Below are 24,258 nucleotides of genomic sequence, written 5' to 3'. Positions count from 1 at the left end.
AGGAGTAATGTAAAAAAAAAAGGGTTTTGCACCAATCGGCCTCCTGGTGGAGCTATAACAGGTCCATGTGAAAAAAATTGGGGCATAGGTTCTGAATTGGCATCCATGGAGTGTGTGTGCACAGTTTCGCAGTGAGCAGGCCAACGGTGCCGGAGATTAGCTGCTAACACACGGACAGGACACACACGGACGGACGGACGGACGGACGGACCGACGGACAGGGGGTAAAACATACTCTCTCGCCAGATGTGAAAATAGCAGATCTACAAGCCCACAACATATTGCGATGGAGGACATTGTGAGCTTGTACATTGGCTAATGTGTAATGACTTATAAAGTCAAGTATCATTCATAATCCTTCATAATTGATGGTCACTAACAAACTTAACTATTTTTTGATTAATTATATTGTGACAATTGCACATTATTGTATTATTCCACTCGACCTATGCATATTATTATATTTGTTGAATGTATGTAACATGATTGAAGCTGTGAGAAATATGAACTTGTCCTATTCACATGAGCTGTAATGGGTCTGATTGCGGGGATAATGGAATCAGTGGTGCCACCCGAGGTTACAAATAGAGGGGGTGGTACACGGGAGGGGGGTTGAACCAAACCTGTGAGCCAGGGTTAACGGGTGGAAAGCGGAGATCTCCGAGGCGCCAGTTTATACCATTTATGAAAAAAAGTTTAAACGTGACAGTAAGCTGCAGCCAAGATTAAAGAACTTTCTAGCCCAACGGAGGAAGGAATCTGCCGTTGCTGCCGTACGTGGGACATCGAGCGCTGCGGTTTTATGAATGAGACGTCGGTCGAGGTTGGAGTTGGGAGGAGCCGAGGCCGGTGAGATAAACCCAAGCGTCCAGTTCTTTTTGGAATACAAATTACAGGGGTACCCCGAACCTTATATATTATTTGGGCCGCTTCGTGCGGAAGGGATGTTTCATTTCAGTTGGATTAAGGAACTTTGCATTCGCGGAAGCGTGGTAAGAAGAGGACGATCGCAGGGACTGTTTATTATTTATTTAAATAGCTGGTGTGCCGTAGCGGACTTCTAAACACTGTGCGTGGTTGTTTATTGTTTACGTTTAAACGTGTGATTTGAGAGTTGCAAAGGACTTGGGAATTGTTTGGGTTGAGAGGGGCGTGTGAAATAATCATTGATTGGTGATTTGTTTGTGTATTTCTTTTCTTTGTTAGGGACAGAGGTAGGGACAGAAGTCAATTTAAATCCCGAAGTGTATGTTATTTACCATTTTGCTATGTCAAGTATTATTTTTGTGGGTTTAATATAAAGTACCTCAGCTAAAATCCTGCCGATCCCGTTGTTTTTCCTGTTAGTTAGCGGTTAACCTTTCAGAGATAAAGGCCGATAGCTACAGGTGGTGGCCCATACGGGGATCGCAGGTGTAAAGGTAAATATTGAAAGCCACAATAATTAAATATTTTACAATATTACAATTTAATAATTATTTTGAAAAGGTAAAATAAATAAAAAATAAACTATAAAAAAAACAACCGGGAAAAAACAGGGACAAATAAAGGGGAAAGCACAATGGAACAAAATGGGGAAAATCCGGAACAGGAAGTAGAGGCGGCAGCCGACTTGGAGGAAAGTGAGGGCCCTAATATCCCAGTACAGCAACAATTGGCCTTAATTGAGGACAAGCTGCAACCCTGCGAAAATGAAGTGCAGCAGGTGCGGGGTGAATTTGAAGAATCAGTGGAGAGTACTGTTAACAGGGAAGAGAGCCTTAGGGGGTACACAGGTCGCAGAATGTTGGAGATGGATACTCTCATAAAAAACTCAGTTGATCAACTCCAGAAATAAGTGGTTGAACATTTTATGAGGAGAGATGAGAAATGGAACAGTGAAGTGGTGAAGATAAAAAGAGCCAGTACATCACACCTTAGGTCCCAAACTCCACCTAAGTCAGACATTCGTTTCTATGGAACCCGTACTCCTCACGGTCGTCCCACTAGTACTCCCTACAGTCAGCCCGCCGGTGCATCTCAGGGGCCGCCCACTATTGCCTCCCATGGCCTGCCCTCCAGCACCTGCTGGAAGAAGGTCAACCAACAAAGAGGTGACAAAGGAACCAAAAAGGTGACAGGGAAACTTGTGCAGCATGACAAGGGGGGATTGGAGTCCTTATTGTTCGTGCCCATTACCACGAGAGGCATGAAGTTCGACGCCGTGGTGGACACAGGGTGCTCGCACACGCTAATGCGGAGAAGTAACTGGCAGCAGATATCCCGAGCAGGGGAGCAACTGAAGAGGGCTGAGGACCTTCCCATCTTGGCAGATGGGAAGCAGCGCCAAGCTGTGGGGAAGGTGTTGCTGATCTATGATTGGCATGGTCATACGTGGTCTGTGGAAACTTACATCCTAGACACCACGACCTCACCTTCCCAGTGATGTTGGGCCTAGATTTCTGCCTCAAGACCAAGACAGTCATCAACCTTGGCAATAAGACCTATGGAGTGGGGGGACCGGAGGCAAAAAATACTATCCTTTTGCTTTACAGCCACCGCCCGACCTGTCGTCGGCACAGCTGTGTGCTGCTGTGCCGGTGTTACCATCGAGGGGCGGTGATGGTGTCACTTTGGGACCATGAGCCCGAAACGTCCCACCTGAGGTGGAATGCCTGATCCAGAAGCGGCCGTCGGGGTTAACTCTGGATGGGCTAAACAAAGCTCAGCGTGCAGACCCCAGAGTCAGAGATCTACTGGAAAATCTAGACCAGTCAGACCAGCGAACGGATCGTATAGGCTATGAGGAAATCCAGAGAATCCTATATCAAAGGCAGCTGTCCAAAGACCTTGGACGGAAATATCAGCTGGTGGTGCCCGACAGCCGGGTTCACTGTTTCCTGGAATAGTTCCATGACTGTCCCACGAGTGGTCATCCAGGTAGGCTAGAGACACTCCTTCGAGTCCTTGAGGTGGCCTGGTGGCCGACGATCCGCAGACATGTGTGGGAGTACGTTAACAGGTGTCACGTTCGTCAGCAATGCAAGCCAGAGAATCGTAAGCCGTCCGGGCTTGCTTGGTCCACTAGGGTAGACCAAGTAAGAGAGTCCCTTGGGATTAGAGGGTAGCACGGGTGCGCCCGGAACCGAATACCCGAGCCCCGGACAGAGAACCAAGCCGGTTCGGAGCTTTTGCATTTTTTTCCATAAATCAGGGCCATTGAACACCCTTTACGTCTGTGTGTTTGTAAAAATAATTTTGAACCAATGAAAAACATTAAAAAGCGCTTCTGACAAAACCAGCTAACTCCATTGGATCCTCAAATTTTCTGCTAAACCAGTTAAATCCACCGGATGTATGTATGTATATATATTAGGGCAGGAGTAGTATAGTAAGGCACCATTATGCTAATTAATGCAGATGCTAACATGCTAATTGTGTTAGCATGACGTCACAAGCCTGTTAGCATGACGTCACAAACCTGAAATTCCTCACATTCCTCACATTCCTGACATTCCTCACATTCTTGACATTCCATAATTCATAATCACTTTCCAGTACCTGACCCTACCGCTAGGGGAAATAGTGGCGCTGTTGAGCACATTTCTTAAATTCCTAACATTCCTCACATTCTCGGCATGTTTGACATTCTTGACATTCCCTGCATAGATGATTAAAGGTTTTTGGTCTAATATGTATAGGGGGTAGGGCTTTACCATATGGATATATATAGGAGCATACTGGGTATGTTCCTAGTATCTGTCTGACTCTCATTTGTGCGAATCATGGCTTCTAAGGATGTTGAAGGTACGTCTGATACCGATCTTCATGCTAATGTTAATGATGTAATGCTCGATGGAAATATTTTTCATGCTCCTAAAAAGAAGAATGGTGGAATCCTTAGACGTACTAGGAGTAATGATCCTGAATTACATATAGTGTACGATGGTGAAGATAGGTGCGTATATGATTGCGATTATAGATATATGATTATAGACTGTATTCTAATGCCTGAGGGTGGGTTAGAGAGGACTCTAGAGCATACGCATCCTGATATGTATAAAAATAGAATCCTATTTGCTATACAGTGGTACGACTGGGAGGGTATGCAAGGAGTGTTCGATCAGATTGATGAACCAATCCATGGAGGATGTTTCAGTTACGAATACGAATGCATCAGGAGAAAGATTCTTTACGACAATAATTCGTCTAGCTACTATGATACTCTGCATACCGATTCTTTGCTGTCTGAGTCAAGGATCAACAGAAGACTCGATTTCTGATGAATCTCTATAACGGTAAATAGCGGGTACTTTATTATTTTAATTGTATATCTGATTACATATATTATCATTGGATATTAATTATATATCTGGTTTCCAATTCCTATCTAGGACGGTGCACTTCTGAGTTGTGTGATCCTACAGACAATGCAGTGGATCTCTGAACCATATATTATAGAGAAGCTGAGAGATATTAGAGATACCCTTGTAACATATAAGATTCAACCGATCGTGGTGGAATGTGAACGTATTTGGTCCGAGGCTCCTCCGAGATCTCCATACTGATATTTCATTATCATGGGGTTGACGGCGAGTGTTGAGTTTTGTGTTTACGATAGACTTATAACCCTTGTGAATACCGCGATTGATCAATATACAAACCCAGATGTAATTGTATGCCCTCCAAAGGGGTATGATATTTTTAAAAGTCATATTCATAATGTAAAAACTAATAATACTACATATAAAGAGTTAATATCACGGTATGTTAATCGTAAGGGTTGTGTTATTAATGATATAAGTGTAAGGGCTGTAGTTGATAGTTTTTATGATAAAAAACAAGGAGATTCAAAAGGAGTGGGGTATGTTGTGATCCTGTGTGCATATATCATTGATATGTGTGTCTTAAAGTATCAGCAAGGTATACATGATTGGGTAATGCGTAATGTTGTGTATGTTGTACAGAGAATGATTGATTTAGATGAGACATCGTGTACATTGTATATGAATATGATTGATAACGGTATATGTTTTTAATAATCATGTAAATAAAAAGTATGTGCATCTATATAATGTATTCATTGATGTTCATGGTGTCATGATGGAAGGAGCTTTACAGAAGATCTATTATGATGCGGGTAACCCTGGGGGGTTAGGAGGGGTATCCAGGTTGATTACCGCTGTGAAAGCAGAGGAAGGTATTACCCCTAAAATAACAGAGGTTAAACACTGGTTAGAGAAACAGGACGTCTACACCCTACACGCTCCAGCGGAAAAGTATTTTAAGAGAAACAGGGTGTTTGTCAGCGGCATGGATAAACAATTTCAAGTCGATCTAGTGGAAATGGGGGAATATTCTAAAGAAAATGATGGAGTACGTTATCTTTTAACATGTATAGATGTATTTTCAAAATATGCATGGGTTAGGCCCTTACATAATAAGACTGGGGCATGTGTCACAGAAGCCTTCAAAGACATCTTGAGCGAGGGGCGGGTCCCTCAAAAATTACAAACGGATGCTGGTAAAGAGTTCTATAATAAGACATTTCAACAATTGATGAGTGAATATGACATTAAGCATTTCTCAACTGGTAATGAGACAAAAGCTAGCATAGTGGAACGCTTTAACCGGAGTTTGAAGACGAAGATGTGGCGATACTTGACATCAGTCAATTCACGGCGATATATACCTGTTCTACAACAGTTAGTTGAAGCGTATAACGGTTCATACCATAGGTCCATTAAAATGACCCCGGCTACAGTTAATAAGGATAATGAGCATGTAGTATTCAACAACCTATACAGATCTAAGAATAGGGATACGGTTACATTTAAATATAGTATAGGGGACACGGTGCGTATATCCAAACACCGGGGTGTATTTAGGAAAGGGTATGAGCAGACATTTACAGATGAATTCTTTAAAATAAAAGAATGTGTCCATAGGATCCCTCCCGTATACAAGTTGCAGGATACAGCAGATGAGGACATACAGGGTACATTTTATGAAAAGGAGCTCCAGAAAGTTATTATAGACGAAAATAAAAATTTTAAAATAGAAAAGATATTAAAAAAGAAGAAGAGGGAGGGTCAGAAAATAGTATTAGTGAAATGGCTAGGGTGGGGTGAGAAGTTCAACTCATGGATACCAGAAAGTCAGATTATTGATCTAAAATAATTCATATTACTATTATGCGACAGATTGTCATCATATGAATCCTTTTAAAAGCAGTGTCCCCAGAATATATATGTTCATAACGGATCAGGAGGCTGAGTAGCATACAAAGGTGTATATACACGATGGACGGTCAAGGGTTCTATATAACCCTCCCCAGTAATGCTTCTATTGACGTATATCCGAATAATAAGATATGGCATTATAGAACCAAACTATCAAAACCTATTACCCTCAAAGAGCCTTACGAAGTGGGTTTAATCGAGTTACAATACCCACGCAATTGGACTAGTTTCCCTGCGGAGGATGGTTGGATAACCATTATTGACAGTAAATCCAATGGAGCAGGCCCAGTGTTAATATTACCCCCGGGGGTATATGATAGTGTACATAAGATTATTAAGGAGATAAATATTTTGTTACATGGAGATAGTAGTACAAAGAGGTTAACCATACTGTATAATGTTATAAAAAACAGGGTATTTTTTAGTTCAACTGAAGGAGGATTGTGTATAGTGTTTAGAGGTCGTCTGGCAATAATTCTAGGATTTAAACCGGGGGTTCCTTTTGAAATACCTACATCAAAAGAGGCAAAACGTGTTGCTCCGCATCCTGCTGATATATACGGTGGCTGTTATAATATATACGTCTACACAGACATTGCAGATTATCAGTTAGTGGGTGACAGTTATGTTCGTCTTTTGAGAAGTATAAATATCACAGACGAAACCAAAGACATGCCACATAGTGTGTACGACAAGCCGCATTACACCATTTTATCCAGATCTACGATAGGCGATATCGAGATATCCTTAAAGACCGATCAAAATCTATATGTGCCATTTACATATGGAAAGGTGATTGTTAAATTACACTTTAGACCTATTAGACATAGATCATAATGAGAGGGTCTCCTCACATTAGTAATGATGGGCGTTATATGGCCTATTATACAAATCAAGCAGGATCAGGATTACCGGGGTTTACGGGTTCAGCGACTCAATATGGCTCAGGGTTAGGGGGTATGTTTAGAAGTCTTTTCCGGTTTGCAATGCCCCTTCTAAAGAGTGGATTCAGTATAGCTAAGCCTCATCTGAAAACAGCTGCTAAGAGTTTCGTAGGCGATGTGGTTACCCATGTTATGAACAGACCTTCAAGGCAGAAGCAGGAGGGGTCAGGTTTAATGTATCATAATAGGAGAGGAATTAAACGACCCCCAAGATCCCATTCTCATGGGCGTGTCCTGAAGCGTAGAAAAAAATATAAAAGACCCAGGATAACACATAAAAAGAAGACGAGGGCTAAACGTTGTGTCAGAAGGATCACTAAACCATCAAGCAGAGACATCTTTTAACCCTGACCCTACATCCATCATGTCGCTGGTCCATAATATGTCTGAAGAATGCGTTAAAAGCGAACTGGACCTTTTCACAGTACCGATGACCCAGACTTCTATAGATAGAAACACTTACCTTCAGATAAATCCGGTGTCTGCCATCACCGATACATCTCCAATAGAATTTTATATCACCGGCTCCTCTGAGGACTATATTGACCTGAATAATACATATATACATATTCAAGCTAAAATTACCAATGCAGATAGAACGAACCTGGCTGCTGATGCCCAAGTAGGATTTGTTAATTACCCCGGATGTTCATTATTCTCGCAGGTTGATATCATGCTTGGGGATACACTCATTACACATTCATCTAACACATATCCGTACAGGGGCGTGATAGAGTGTCTATTAAATTACGGTGAGGACACATTGACCAGCCAGTTCGGAAGTGGACTTTTTATTAAAGACACCGCGGGGCATATGAATGACACTAATCCTGCAGGGGATAACAAGGGTTTGACCAAGAGAGCATCATATACTGCAGAGAGCAGAACAGTGGATATAATAGCCCCTATTCATTCGGACATGTTTTTTCAGGAAAAACTGCTGATATCCGGCGTTGACATTAAAGTTAAATTCATCCGTGCTAAAGATGAATTCTGTCTGATGGCTACAAGTACAGTTCAGGCCCCTGTCGCCCCTACTATTAAAATCTTTTCGGCCAGTCTTTATATAAAGAAAGTAACGGTGGCCCCTGGTGTACGGTTGGCACATGCCAGAGCAATCACTCAAACAAATGTAAAATACCCTATTGATAGAGTGTGTTTAAAAACTGTTTCTGTACCTAATGGGTCTAGGGTTTTTAATCAGGAGAACTTATTTTTAGGCATAGAACCTAAATTCATAGTAATCGGTTTCGTAGACCATGAAGGTTTTACAGGTGCTTACGACAAGAATCCGTTCAATTTCGCGAATCACAATGTGGAGTTCTTAAATCTACTTGTAAATGGTCAATCATTCCCCGGGAGACCATTTCAACCAAATTATAACGAGGGGTTGTATGGTCGTGAATATTATCAGATGATACAAGCTACGGGACGTCAGTTGAAAGATAGAGGATTGATTATTAACCGTAAGGATTTTGGTAGTGGGTATGCGTTATACTGTTTCAACCTAGCCCCGGACGAAAGCTGTGGTCAGCATGTATCGTTAATCAGATCGGGTAATGTTCGTATGGAAGTTAGATTCAGGGCTCCTTTAATGCGCACGCTCAATATGATATGCTATGCGATTTATGATTCAGTTATTGAAATCTCGAACCGTAGACAGGTCTTAACAGATTATTATTGAGTATTATCCTATACCATAATGAATACGATAGAGTTAACAAGTGTTCTTAAAAAGAAGGTTAGGAAAAACATACATTTCATGGGAGTGTTAGCATCTGACCAGCTCCCGGATAATATCAGTCATACACCAGCTATGGCTATTGTTAATACTCAACCATCATCGATGCCAGGATCACATTGGTTAGCCGTTTATATCACAGTTGATAGATGTGGTTATTTTTTTGATTCGTATGGACACTCACCTGTGTACCCTGAATTCTCAAAAGATATAAATATGTTTCTTCAGAAGAATTGTGTGAATGTATTCTATGCTACAAGACAGGTTCAGGATGATATGTCCACCACCTGTGGTGAACATTGTGTATTTTTTCTATGTCACATACAAAAGGGGTACTCTTTTCAAAAAGTGATGAGTATGTATGGACATAATTTACATTGTAATGATGCCATGGTGTGTACGTTTGTTAGTAGAATTCGCCCCCGGATATGTAAATACCATGATTTTAGCTGTGTTCAATGTGTACAATATGTCAACCGGTGAATATGATGTATGAAATTTATATATATATATATATTTTAGTTTATTTTTTCTTTTAAAAAATGTTGTAAAAGTGGTGTAAAATGATGTATGCACATATGATCTGCAACAATGAAATAAATACACTGATATTAATTATTTATAAAGTGTCAACTTTAATTTTTGTTGTTACACAGGAAAATACACATACAGATAATCAATATAAATACATTGAAATGAAATCATATCTTGTATACATTCATGGTGATTGATGTACAAATCATGTTGTCATACAGTGAAAAATATATAACAATATAAAACAATAAAACAATAAATCAATAAAACAATAAAATGGAAAAAAGATAAACAAGAACAAATCAACGATAGTCTACCCATTTTGGTGAAGGGGTATATTGGGCTTGACGTCTACCCTTGACTCTTTTCATCGGGGTGTGATCCTCGTCAATATCCAAAGACCTTTTAGTATGAGAGATATCATCACTAATATCAGAAGACCTTTTAGTATGAGAGATATCGCCTCTTTTTATATCATTAATAGACTGTCTGATCATGTTGTTAGGGACTCCGGACAGGGGTATATTCAGGACAGCCATTTTTTTCAGAAACACTGACCACCCGGGGGGTCTTCTATCAGCAGACACATTATGATGTGAGGTTATGTGCCTTAGTAGATCAAAAAGATGAGTACCTTTTAAAATACCTCCATCAATGATTATTTCCCCGTGAGGTGTCCATGATATATCGTTTTTAAAATGAGATAGAGTGTCAAATATATGCATAGCGTTCTTTTTATTCTTAACAGGCATATGATTTGAAATTTCCTTTAAAACAGTGTCTTCCTGGGGTGTAATGATATTAGGGCTAGCAACACCCCCCAAAGGAGATTTGTCACCCTCTGGTAACATCAATGTCAAAGACCCCGTTTCAGCCTCCCCACGTCTAACCATAGTCAAATACCTCTGTAAAACTGTCGTATACATTTTTGCTTTTGTATAAAGATCTGTGTCAGGGGTGTTAAGTACAGTGGTTATAGCCTTATCTAATTCATTCTCAACGCTTTGTCTAATAGACGGAGGGGGTGATGACGATGATGATGATGCATGTTTTAAACTGTCAAGCTGGTTCTGTGGAACCAAATACATCTTTTGTACATGGTCCATATCGATGACAAATAAAATAAATAAAATAAAAATAAATAAATAATGATTATCTCCGTGAAAAAAGGTCGGATATAAAAGGTAATGAAGCAGCTAGTAACAGTGGAAGAAAACCACCTCGTTGATTAATAATTCTCTTCTTTTTAGCAATATTAATATGTTTATCCGCTATTAATCTAACATGTCCTTTTTTCTTCTGTAGCATAGTATATTGTCTTGCTGATAAAGGGATATGTCCCCGGAGGACATTGAGTGCAATCTCACACAGAGCGTTCAGAAAATCAGGACTTGCATTATTCAAAATAATACGTCTGGTACTGGGTGTAGCTTTATATAACCTCTCCAGTAAGGATACATTTCTACGAATGAGGGCTGACATGGTTATGTCAAGGGTTTTCTAGGTATATACACAACTGATGTGTCTGATAATAAATCTGTTCTGAGACGAAAACAATCCGGTGTGTTTGTCTTAAAGTCAACAAGTAAATACCCGTATGGTCTAGCGGTAGCGTCATTAAATGATTGCAAAAAATACTTCGTATTCCCAGGGTACATTTGTCTGGCTAATAACATTATCTGATTCTTGTCTCGGGCTGTTTTGAATAAAACTAAGTAATTAGCGTTCAGACTTATGGTTCTACTAGCCTTACCCTGTATGAATAAATTCTGTAGTAAATATATACAACTCAAATTCCTATGGTGTACATACTTTGTGAATACATTCTGGACCTCCTGATTCTGACTGGCGGCGTCCATAACATCATCTATTATCAATAAATTATGTACATTGGGAGGTAGTAGATTGTCATCACACAACGAGTCCGGTATACCCTGTACAAAGTTTATGGGTCTGATCTTCAATAACTGGTCATACATGGGCTGCCAACACGAGTAGATATATACAATATTCTCAACTTTAACAGAGATAATCTTCTCCGCATGTTCAATCATGTCTTTTACAAAGAAAGTCTTTCCACTATTAGAAGGCCCAGCGATCAACATGCTAAAAGGGTGCTGAAGCGTGGTTTGAAAACCATCAGCTTCTTTAAAACCTCCTCTCTCAGTAGCCATAAGGGAGCGTGGTGAAGTCTGGGAACAGACGTCTTTTATTGTACACAGTCTGAACGCGCTTCGTCACTACTGCATTTCTGAGTTCTAAGCGTTTCTTATTACGCTGAATTGTCTCGGTAGTCACATAAAGGCACTCAGGAGAGTTCTGATTGGCTACAAATGATTTGAGCAGACCGAGCAGTGCATCCGGTGTGACAATGGCTGCATTAGCGGGGTTTAATGTTATCCCTTTCCACTTTACAACCGACTTTCCTTGATTAGTCGTGTAGCAGTATGACTTGGGGCCCCCTGAAATGTATCGTGTGATGTAGTCACCACCCTCACCCGTCCCGTCATTAAGCTCATCTGTCAAGTCTCCAAGATACGGCCCTAGTGGGGGTTTCCAGTCGCCGTCCTTAGATAAATAAATCACAGATTCGGTATCACAATAAAAAACGCGCTCTTGTAATCGATCCAAAAGATCATACAGTTTCAGTCTCGCGTATGCGGTAGTCATAGCGCCAATAAAAACATTTACATCTCGTGTTCTAGAGGCTTGGGGGTTGCGGTGAGACCACTGAACCATAGCCACACTTTCTGTAATAAAATGAAATTGGCTGACTTTATAGTCATCACTAAACATCAGTTGCGAGAACCGTGAGGATTCGGATACCAGCTCACACTGTCCAAGATTAGTTCTCATGCAAAAACGACCCCAGAGAGAGTTCAGTAATAGCTTATTACAATTACGCATGGCCTTATTGACACATATTTTTTCAGGATCGAGTTTGATGCCTTCTCTGACATAGTAATCAGCTATGTATTTCTCTTTTTCCTCATCGGTGGTCACATTGGCTGGGTAGCCACTTGCTTCCTGCTTGCATTTCATGAATGCCTTAACATAACCACTGAATAATGTGTCAGATCGTTCAGGAAAATGCCATACCTCATCGATTGAAACCATTGTATAGCCTTTTTCAAGAGCTTTCTCGATTTCAAAAGTCACCCATGTACCTGACAATTGACGCTCCTCTTTAGTATGAGAACAATTAGTGGTTTGATTCAACTCTTCAGCACATGTCCTGCACAATGGGAACATAAGCTTCCCGTGACATCTGACCGGTAAAACCGGATGATACAGTTCCCATGGTGGTGAAACAGTGCATTTCACAAATCCGAAGTAAGAGGCTATAGGCAGAAAGTCTTTGAAAAAAATCTGGGGATGACCGATAGGATATGGATTATAGGCCTGTACAAACGGATATAATGAGGTGTAATCAATATATTCTAACTTCTCCAAACCAATTTCCACTTCGTGATGGAGTTTCATGGCATTAGTCCTCCCCCCAAACAATGCGTCCCTAGGATTGAGACGTTCTGGATGCTTGTACACATTTCTTAAAAATGACTGTACATCAGGATCCGATTCTTTCATCCGCGTCCATTCACATTCCCAAATAATTCGAACCGTCTTTTTATGGTCGAATATGAGTGCGTTTTGTCTAGCTTCAAATTGTCTGTATAGGGCCCCATACGTAGTGTTAGTAGCTGTATTGAAATCACTATGCTTATGGCATTTCTTACAACCATGCCAGAAGCAGCCAAGGAAGTCCAGCACACAATCTGTTTCGGCTATATATCCGTCTGCATAATAAGTACCAATTTTTTCTTCACCGTGATTTAGTGCGTGTCTAATATCGGAGTTCTCAGAATACATCAGATATTCAAGCCACTGAATCGAAACACTAGAGTATGTCTTGTGCTGGTTAATGTATGCCCCGTCATATGTCAAAGCAATGGTATTGTCAGTTAAAAAGTTTGTTTTGTATACCCCCATACAGGCCCCCGCTAGTGTCGCGTGTGCTAGTGGATCAACGTTTGTGGACTCTATGAATACTTTCCTATACCGAACCACTGCTTTGCGTAAAATCTCCACGTCATTTTCACAGTACATATCAAGCTCTTTTCTAAAATCAAATGTCTCATGTACAACTGTGCTTTACCAGGCCATGAACGCACTTTTGTCAGTCTCTCGCATTTGATCATAGCCATAATAAGCAGGGGGAGGATATACGCCAACATAGGACTGATTTGCAGGGGTATTAAATTTATGGGGGAAAAACCCTTTGCATTTCTCCGAAAATCCCATAGCGGCTGGTGTACTCGCTAATCTCATTGGAAGAAAAGAGTAGCTGTCCAGCCAACGCTGTTTGTAGTGGGGGTCTCGCATGCATACGATTCTACTGCCCCTCATAATAGTGGAGGGTGTAATACCGCGATCAACCATATGACGTAGCACAATATGATTATCGAATCCTGCGGCGTTATGGGCTATAAATGCATAACCACGATATTTATGGGTCCTGTATTTGTCTACAAATTTCTTTACACAGTCTAAACCATACTTTTTAAATTGATGATTTCGGTCAAGATCCATGGCGCAGATGAAATTAGCTACATGGACACCGTTAACATCTTGTGTCTCAAAATCATACACTATGTATTTTGACCCGAGAACGTCCTCTCTGGGGGTGCTCTGAATGTAACACTCATGTTCTCCATTGTCAAACAAGTCATGATCACAATGTCTACACTTCCGTGGTGGGCACTTGTGTCCACTATCTAAAGCAGATCCATCCCTCCCTCTTTTTTTGCCAATACGTGTGTACACTACGCTGCATTTTGTACACCGGATTAATTTTTTGCAAGGTATAAATTTTGCTGTTGGTGAATGCACCAAATGCTGTCGATAGCAGTAATCAGATTTACAAATCTGGTTACAGTCAAAGCATTTCTTTGTACGTCTAACGCTCTCACCCGGCCGGGGAGAACAGTTTGTGAAGCAAACTTTGCAGACATATGCACAACCGTGCTGTGCGCGGTTATTGTATCCTTTGAAACAATACTCACAGGCATAACTTGTGCCATGAAATACATTTGGTTTCAATAGGAGAAAATAGTGGTCGTCCCATAGATAAAGCTGTATTGTGGCTCTGTCGTCATGCGGCCCATCACTTGTCTGAAATAGAACCAGCTTTTTGCTATCCTGTGCGTGATGGAATACAATGATCTTTTTGGCCAGTTTATCCTCCAATGCGGAAATGTCATTCAACGATATTCTATGTGTGAGGTCGAGACCTGTGCAGGTATGTATGTCTTTAGCGATTTGGGTTAGTGATGCTAAGGCTTTATCAGGATGCAAATGCCTAGCGATGCATAGAGAAAAACATAGATTGTCTGAATTAGTCGGATCATAGAGGCCTCCGGATTTTACTTTCCGTTCCATTATCTGGTCAAATGGAATCTTGCTAATAGGCACTCTCCCGCCCCCACTGCTTCCTAGAGCAATATCGATAGACATTTGTAATTCATCATCACCCATAATTGATTCATTACTCTGCACTACATTAACGATCTCATTTAGAAAAATTTCTGCTATGTCTGTAACATCTGCTTTTACGGTTGTCTGCACAGAACTGGAAAGAGATGGTCCATCGAGAGTCAGATTTAGTACAGTCCCTGGTGTTGAAATTTCAACGGCTCTATTAATAGGGTATGCTATACGGTCCCTTATTAGATCTGATACCAATGCCATATTATCTGTGGGGATATCTCTGAAATCAATAGGTATGCTTAACGCCTTTGCATTAAACTTAGAGATATCTCTGACATGCATATCCATATTACGTGTGGCACCTGAGGGTGGATGCGGTACGTTCACCCCACTACCCGTCTGTACTGTATGTGGAATAGCACTGTCGGTGTCTACGACAGAGTCACAATTTTTGTGAACAGCAACCTCTGCAACCCCATCACCCCCAAACCCTCCACCCTCACTACCCCCTCCCACCTGGCCGGGGGTTACATCTATATTCCTTGTAGCGTCATCTTCTACAGATACGGGGCCTAGATCACCCCCACCCTCCCCAGGGGATCCTATGCCATCCATTTCTTGACTATCATCATCATCATCATCATCAGAAATAATGATAATGTCGTCGTCGTCATCATCAATTACAATGGGTTCCATATTGTGTACATTCTCAATGGGATTAAATGTATGCATATTAGTATGCTGGATCACACTAGCATGGACACATTCACCCGCCTCATCGTCAATTACAATGGGTTCCATATTGTTATTAGCCATTTTTCTTTTTCAGAGTTAATACCCTACCTAAAAGGAATTAACTCCATCTGTTTGGCATTTGTTTTAATTCTATGGCATTAATGCGGTATTCAGAGCTTGAATCATTCAATCTATTATAATCAGAGGGTACATTTTGGGGCCAGCATGAATCCTCTATCTCATTTGCATCAGAAGGTGTACACACAGTAAAAAAGAAAAGAAAATAAAAGAAAAGAAAAGAAAAGAAAAACAAAAGAAAGAAAAAACAAAAGAAGACATTGGGGGGTGACACAGCAAGAATAACAAAATGACCCGTTGTAGCATGAGTAGCTATCAGGGTACTCACTGTTGGCAGGTTCCTTGATTCAGGAATAGATATGAAGTGGTTGATGTGATCGGTATAGATGTCGTTATGAACAAACACAGGGTAGTTGTGAGTGTCTATAGAGCAAGACTGTTGTTATGAGCGGTTGGGATTTCTTCAGGGCCCTCTCCATAGCCCTCTTCGTCTGAGCTTTAGACAATCTCTACCCTTAGATGGGAGAATGATGGCCCAAGATGTATGGCCGATTTCTAGGGGGAAAAAAGAGGAGATATTAGCATATTAGCTTAGCATGTTAGCCCCTATGGGTAGGTTTTGGTATTGCACTATGCATTGTGACATCATGCTAACGCAATTAGCATATTAGCATATTAGCATATTAGCATATTAGCTTAGCATGTTATCCCCTATGGGTAGGTTTTGGTATTGCATTGTGCATTTGTGACATCATGCTAACGCTATTAGCATATTAGCATATTGGCATATTAGCATGTTAGCTTAGCATGTTAGCCCCTAGGGGTAGGTTTCGGTATTGCACTATGCATTGTGACATCATGCTAACGCTATTAGCATATTAGCATATTAGCATATTAGCTTAGCATGTTATCCCCTATGGGTAGGTTTTGGTATTGCATTGTGCATTTGGGACATCATGCTAACGCAATTAGCATATTAGCATATTAGCATATTAGCATATTAGCTTAGCATGTTATCCCCTATGGGTAGGTTTTGGTATTGCATTGTGCATTTGTGACATCATGCTAACGCTATTAGCATATTAGCATATTAGCATAGCATGTTAGCCCCCTAGGGGTAAGTTTTGGTATTGCACTGCGCCCTATGATGTCATGCTAACGCTATTAGCATATTAGCATATTAGCATATTAGCATATTAGCATATCATGTTAGCCCCTAGGGGTAGGTTTTGGTATTGCAATATGCATTGTGACATCATGCTAACGCTATTAGCATATTAGCATATTAGCATATTAGCATATTAGCTTAGCATGTTATCCCCTATGGGTGTGTTTTGGTATTGCACTGTGCATTATGACATCATGCTAACGCTATTAGCATATTAGCATATTAGCATATTAGCTTAGCATGTTAGCCCCTTAGAGGTAAGTTTCTGTATTGCGCTATGCATTGTGACATCATGCTAACGCTATTAGCATATTAGCATATTAGCATATCATGTTAGCCCCTATGGGTAGGTTCTGGTATTGCATTATAACTACCTGGACTCTGGTAGCACTCTGTCTTTTCCTTCTCTTCAACTTCAGATGGTTCACAGAGGATGCCCTCTCACGACCTCCATGGGTTGTTGAGTTTGAAGGGCCCTCAGGAGCATACAACCTGGCTGACAAATAATACATGTTAACCAATGGCTACCAAATAATAAATACAATGACAATGAATAATAACAACATCCACAAGACGGATACATTTCACTACTTTTAAAACAAGCACATAGAAATTGTCTTACCTCTCTCAAAATCATCCAGGTCTCATGGTAGAATCTTTGAAAAACAAGATGACCACTTCTGTATCATCCGGCAGGGTGTAAGTCTTTTCTTCAGGGGAGGCAGACAGATACTTGGAACCAAGCCCAAACCTAGTCCTTATATACCCATATACTCCGCCCTCACCCCTCCCCATAATAGACCAAACCCCTAAATGAACAACCCTCCTTACCATTTGTGACCATATTTGGAAGAGATAAGAATAGCTGTATGATCGATGTAGTGAACACACACACACACACACACACACACACACACACACACACACACACACACACACACACACACACACACACACACACACACACAAACACACCATGGGCTGCCTGGGGGTGTCTGACTTCACACGTCACAGGCCCAGCTGGTCCCAACTCACACACACACACACACACACACACACACACACACACACACACACACACACAGCTTGTAGATCGGCTATTTTTTCAAATAGCCTAGATATAAAATAAGGCTATAGTGGTTAATGTATATGTTTTATAATGTAATCATTTATATTTTGCAAAGTATCTAGTAACTTTTCAAGTTAAGTTTTAAAAAATAATTGTAGTGGAGTAAAACAAGACAAAACTACACTATGTGTGGTTGCAGCTGTGGGCCCCCAATAAAACAAGCTATAACACCTCAGGTGTGAACACAGCCACTGTGAGAGAAGCCACTGACGCTGTTCCCCTACGGTTTGATCCCATTGGTTGGAAATAATCACCCAGCATGCAATTGTGCAATTTGTCTGTGTTTGCTGCTTTTCTAAAACCGTGGCTGATAATGATAGTGACGAGAGCCATATGACAGTATCTCCCCTCTGTTAAACTGAACTCGAGTCTATGTTCTGGGCCCCCCATGGGGGGCTAAGTCAGACTCCACCTTTAACTACCATCGCTACGGCCGCTGTTCAAAGAATATTATATATAATTAGTGTTAATTCATTTGTAGAAAAACAAATGAAAAAAATATATTTATAGAGAAAGATCTATAAGGGTCCATTTGGTTACCAACTCTCCATCATTTAACTGTGGACCCCCTGGAACCCCTATCAAGGACCACTGATGGTCCCATGTTTTGGTATTGCACTATGCATTGTGTCATCATGCTAACGCTATTAGCATATTAGCATATTAGCATATTAGCTTAGCATGTTATCCCCTATGGGTAAGTTTTGGTATTGCACTGTACATTGTGATGTCATGCTAACGCTATTAGCATATTAGCATATTAGCATATTAGCTTAGCATGTTATTCCCTATGGGTAAGTTTTGGTATTGCACTGTACATTGTGATGTCATGCTAACGCTATTAGCATATTAGCATATTAGCATATTAGCATATTAGCTTAGCATGTTATCCCCTATGGGTAGGTTTTGGTACTGCACTGTGCATTGTGACATCATGCTAACGCTATTAGCATATTAGCATATTAGCATATTAGCTTAGCATGTTATCCCCTATGGGTAGGTTTTGGTATTGCACTGTGCCCTGTGACAACACCGATCTTAATTAAATTGACTGAGTAATGAAATAATACATCTGAAATTATGAATTATGGATTATGGAATGTCAAGAATGTCAAACATGCCGAGAATGTGAGGAATGTTAGGAATTTAAGAAATGTGCTCAACAGCGCCACTATTTCCCCTAGCGGTAGGGTCAGGTACTGGAAAGTGATTATGAATTATGGAATGTCAAGAATGTGAGGAATGTGAGGAATGTGAGGAATGTGAGGAATGTGAGGAATGTGAGGAATGCTAGTTTGTGACGTCATGCTAACAGGCTTGTGACGTCATGCTAACACAATTAGCATGTTAGCATCTGCATTAATTAGCATAATGGTGCCTTACTATACTACTGGCAGGGACTTTATCGCGTTAATTTCGATCAATTAATAACAGAAAAATTATCACGTTAAAAAGATTAACACATTTTAATCGCACCTAATTTTGCACCGCGGAACCAGCGGAACCAGCGGAACCAGCGGAACCAGCGCACCAACCGACGTAGTTCTCACTTCTCAGACAACAACAAAGTAAACTGCAGCCAGCACAGTGCATGAAAACATGCCTGCTTGTTAATGTTGGCTGGGCAAATCAGAATCTGTAATGGATGCCCCCACCCCTACGCGCGCGTTTGTCCCGTTTAGGGGGGGGGGGGGGGGCACGATGCGGGTCACATGCGCACGATTTTTATTAATAATTAATTAAACTACTATAAAACAACAGTAACAACAACACACTCTACCAGCCTCCAGTGGTGGAAAATAGCAGATCTACAAGCTCATAATGCCTTGCGCTTGTAGATCTGCTATTTTAACATGGTTACTGTATTTTTTATAATAATAATCGAAATCTACAAAGTAACTAGGGGTTACGTAGGTAACCCCAGTTTTCTTAGTTTCATAGTAAGAAACTTACTTATGGGATATCATCGCCCTCCGGCGATGGCACAGAGCACAACACATGAGCTCCGGGTACTAATTCTATTTGTTCAGGGTCATGGGACGCGAAACCGGAAACCGGTTCGGGTATAAAACCCCTCGCGTCACAGGGAACATCCTCGTAACCCTTCACTCTGCATGCTAAAAAGCGCACAGAAAGGGGTTTGCAGTAAGTTTCTTACTATGAAACTAAGAAAACTGGGGTTACCTACGTAACCCCTAGTTTTCTGTCGTTTCTGTAAGAAACTTACGTATGGGACACATAGACGTCCCCTGAGGGAGCCCCTGCTGAACCCCATCCTTACCACGCCTCATGGCCCCAGACCCTGCCCTCCCGGCAAGGTCCAGGCCTACAGGCGGCTGACCCCGCAGGGCAAGGCAGGAAAGGACCAAAAGCAAGGACCTGACAGACCAAGGTCTGACTCTATCGGTCAAAAGAGACTGAACTTGTCCATCTCTTAGTCCGAAGAACAGGACCCCAGGCCTCCGGACGCATGACCTTCCGGGTCAGAGGCGAGGAAGGCCTCAAGGTAAGGACCCAACAGACCGAAGTCCGCCCTTCACAGCCAGAGAGGTAAAAGACCCTGTCCACCCCCTGGCATAGAAGACCAGGTCCTCCTTCCCCCTAGATCCAGCCCCGCTGGGCCAGGGGAAGAACAGTGCCGCCACGGCCAGGTAGAAGGCCACGTAGAGGTCAAGCCCTGTCACCCACCGACTGACTGCTACCGGCCGCCACGCCCAGGACCGTGTGCGCCATTTCAGATGCCGCCACGTCCAGGCTGCACAAGGCCGCAAACGTGGAGGGACACGACTAGTGTGCTGCCGAGCAAAAGTCCCGCATCGGAACCCCTCTGTAGAGGGCCCAAGATGCAGCCCTGAGTAGAGTGGGCCCCGAGGCCCACCGGGACCCCAGCCCCACTACTCTCATAGGCCAACCGGACAGCCTCCACAATCCACCTGGAGAGTGCAGGCTGAGCCACAGCCTTCCTCCGCCCGCCCGGGCCGTAGGAGACAAACAGCCGCAAAGGTCGTCGGGATCGGGAGTCGAACCCGCGACACGCTGTCAAGCTGGATTACCAGCATATGAGGCATGCGCCTGGACCGCTAGACCAGCAGACGCCCCTCTTCTGACAGAAAAGTCTCAGAGCCCTCACTGGGCAGTGACAGTGCAACCACTTATCCTCCGCTGAACCAAACGGCGGAGGATGGAAAGCCCCCAACTCCACTGGGCCCCCAGCAAACACGCCATTCTTAGGGACCAAGGCCAGGTCAGTTTTCAACAAAACCCCCCCCTGCCGTCACCTGAGAACTGCATACAGTCAGAGCTCAACAAGAGCGACTGCAAGTTGCCAGCACGCTTAGCTGTTCACAGGGCCACCAGAAGAACCGTTTTGAGACTGATCATCCTCAGAGTCAAGGTCACAAACGGCTCAAAAGGAGGAAGGCAGAGTGAGTCCAGCACCACCACCAGGTCCCATGTAGGGAACAAAGGCCTGTTGACCGGCCTGTCCCGTGTTACTCTGGCCATAAAAGGCTGCACCAGCAAATTAAGGCCCACCGACTTGCCATCGAACCCCACATGGCAAGCGGAGATGGCTGCCAAGTACACCTTGATGGTGGAGAAAACCAGGCCCTGGTTCATTCTGCTCTGCAGGAAAGTCAGGACGCTGGCCACAGGCGCCTGGAAGGCTATTACTGGAGGCGAGCGCCTATCACACCAGGACTCAAAAATGTTCCACCTGATGTCATACTGAGACCTTGTGGAACTCGCCCTGGCACCCTGAAAGGTGGCCACCACATCAGGAGGCAGCCCCTGTGAGCTCAAATTTGTACGCTCACGAGCCCGACCCACTGGTCCGGCGCCTGGTGGTGTCCGCTGGAGCGGGCAGCCAGGATCTCAGTGAGCAGCAAAGGTCCACGACCCGGAGGTTGCGTGACCGTTTCCCGCACTGATGACCACCCCCGGGCAGCGAGCCCAACCTGAAACTCAGGAGGCTCCGTGCCCAGACGGCGTGTGGTAGAGCTAGGAGTGACATTCTCCACTGCGTCATTATGCACGCCAAGCAGTCCAACACAAGGGGATCCAAGTCTCCTTGATTGTTGATGACCACTCCCGGGCAGCGAGCCCAACCTGAAACTCAGGAGGCTCCGTGTCCAGACGGCGTATGGTAGAGCTAGGAGTGACATTCTCCCCTGCGTCACTACGCACGCCAAGCGGTCCAACACAAGGGGATCCACGTCTCCTTGTTTGTTGGCATAGCACATCGTTGTGGTACTGACCCCTCAGTCCAGCGCAAACCGATCTGCGATGTGGTATACAAGGTGTTTGAGAGCAATGAGGACTATCTCCCGGAGGAGAACCTGCTATCGCTACTGCGCCATGTCCTCGTTCGAGCAATCCACCAAAACCCCGGGGCCCCGTGGGCTGCTGAATGGAAGCACCGTGTAGTGGACCACCACGGTTCCGAAGCCGTAGCGCAGGAACCTCTGGTGTCACGGTTAGACTGGGACGCGATAGTGGGCGTCCAAAGGACCCAACCTCGCTTTCCAGTCCGTTCGTCGTGTTGAGTGAAACAACGTGTCCATTGCCAGCACTCGCAAGACGATGACTTTCAGGGACCTGATCCAAACCATCAGGTACCGAGAAGGCCTCACGCCCCCCCCCCCTTCTCTTTCATCAGGAAACAAGTTGAAAAAGAGCCCAGTGGACTCTGCTTCAGTAAAATTTCTCTGATTACACCTCTGCTCCGTAGTGACAAAACCCCGGGTTACGTAGGTAACCCCCTGTTTCCAGCATCCGTGCGGTTAGGCCCGTTGCTTGAAAAGACAAAACATCGATTGACAAAGGAAGTCTGCTGGAAAATTGCGCACCGTAGCCCTTCTGGTCCGTCCAGAGGTTCGGATTGCAAGTTTTCCCCGGGTTCTAGTCACTGAGCCAGAGGGTTCGCGGGGTAGGTGGGGGCCACTGACGTCACCTGCTCCGAGGAGCGCTTGTCCGTCTCCTAGGAAACCAGTGACGACTCCATGGTTCGTGGGGTTGTGGGGGGTCAATGACGTCATCAGCTCCGAAGAGCGCTGCCTCGTTACCAAGGTAACCGGTGAAACTGCCGGCCCGTAGCCAGTGGGAGGGCGTCCACAGGGGGCAGCAGCGGTAGCCTCCGTCCGTGCAACGGACGTGAAGAGCTCACCGCTTCGGAGGACGTGCCTGTTTCCATGGAAACGGGAGGCGTCGTCACTCCGGTCGACGAGACAGCGGAACCCTTTCTCGGTGTCGTTGTTGTTACCCGGAACGTTACACTCGTCCCCCCCGGGGAGTGTCGAAGGGGTAACACCGGGGTCCTCTGGTCCGTCAACTTCCGCCCCTTGACAACCGCCATTTTAGGGAGGTCGACTGGGGAGGGCCTTTCGTGCGGTGTCGTTGCTACACGGAACGAAACCTTCGTCCCACCAGGGGAGTCTCAATGGTGTAACACCGGGGCCCTCCAGAGTGTACACTTCCGCCTCCCCTCGTCTCACAGAGGCGCTTTGCCGCCATCTGCTGGACGGGAGAAGGTACTGCACAGGTGCAGATAGAAATGTTTCGTTCACAGAGGGGCCCTGTTTCATACCTTGAAACAACACTTTTAGAGACATTTGATTCACAGCAAGGTTACTACCTGTACCTGATTCATTATGTTCAAAGCACGCACAGGACTTTCCGTGTGGCGGACGTGATGAGGTCATCGCGTCGGAGGACGTGCCCGTTCTCGTGAGAAACAGGGGCACCGTTGCCTCGAGCGCTGGAACAGCGGAACCCTACCGCAGTGTCGTTGTTAACCCGGAGCGATACTCCCGACCCACCTGGGGAGTGTCAATGGGGTGACACCGGGGTCCTCTGCCATGACAACATCCTCCTCCAACCGTCCGTCATGTTGGACTGACCGGCCCTCTTGTATGTACGGTGTCGTTGATGTAACACGGAAAGAAACTTTCGACCCTCAAGGGGAGTCTCGCCTTGTAACACCGGGGCCCTCTGATAAGTAAACTTCCGCCTGTCCTCGTCCGCCATGTTGGGCAGATTGAGGGAGGACGCCATGTTGTTCTTCAACTGTCCTACAGATGCGCTTTGCAGCCATCTTCCGGACAGAAGAAGGAACTGCATTTAGAAATTAGGATCCGTCGCAGTCCGAGTCGATGACGTCCGGCTGGGAGCCGTCCCAGGCGAGGGAGACGGCGGAAGAGAGAGGAGCATCGATCGGCGAAGAG

The 24,258-nt window shown here is 43.7% G+C and overlaps 1 pseudogene across 1 annotated transcript in view; it reads right to left on the bottom strand.

Moving 5' to 3' along the window:
- The window catches only part of LOC308090098 (zinc-binding protein A33-like), a 28,364-nt pseudogene that overhangs the window by 1,537 nt on the left and 2,569 nt on the right, over positions 1–24,258 (bottom strand). The window lies entirely within an intron of this gene.

Source organism: Gymnoscopelus braueri (genome assembly GCF_963280865.1).
Source record: "Gymnoscopelus braueri genome assembly, chromosome: 8".
In the NCBI taxonomy this organism is placed as follows: Eukaryota; Metazoa; Chordata; class Actinopteri; order Myctophiformes; family Myctophidae; genus Gymnoscopelus; species Gymnoscopelus braueri.
The sequence above is the reverse complement of the archived record's forward strand: the minus strand, read 5'-3'. Positions and strand labels throughout refer to the sequence as shown.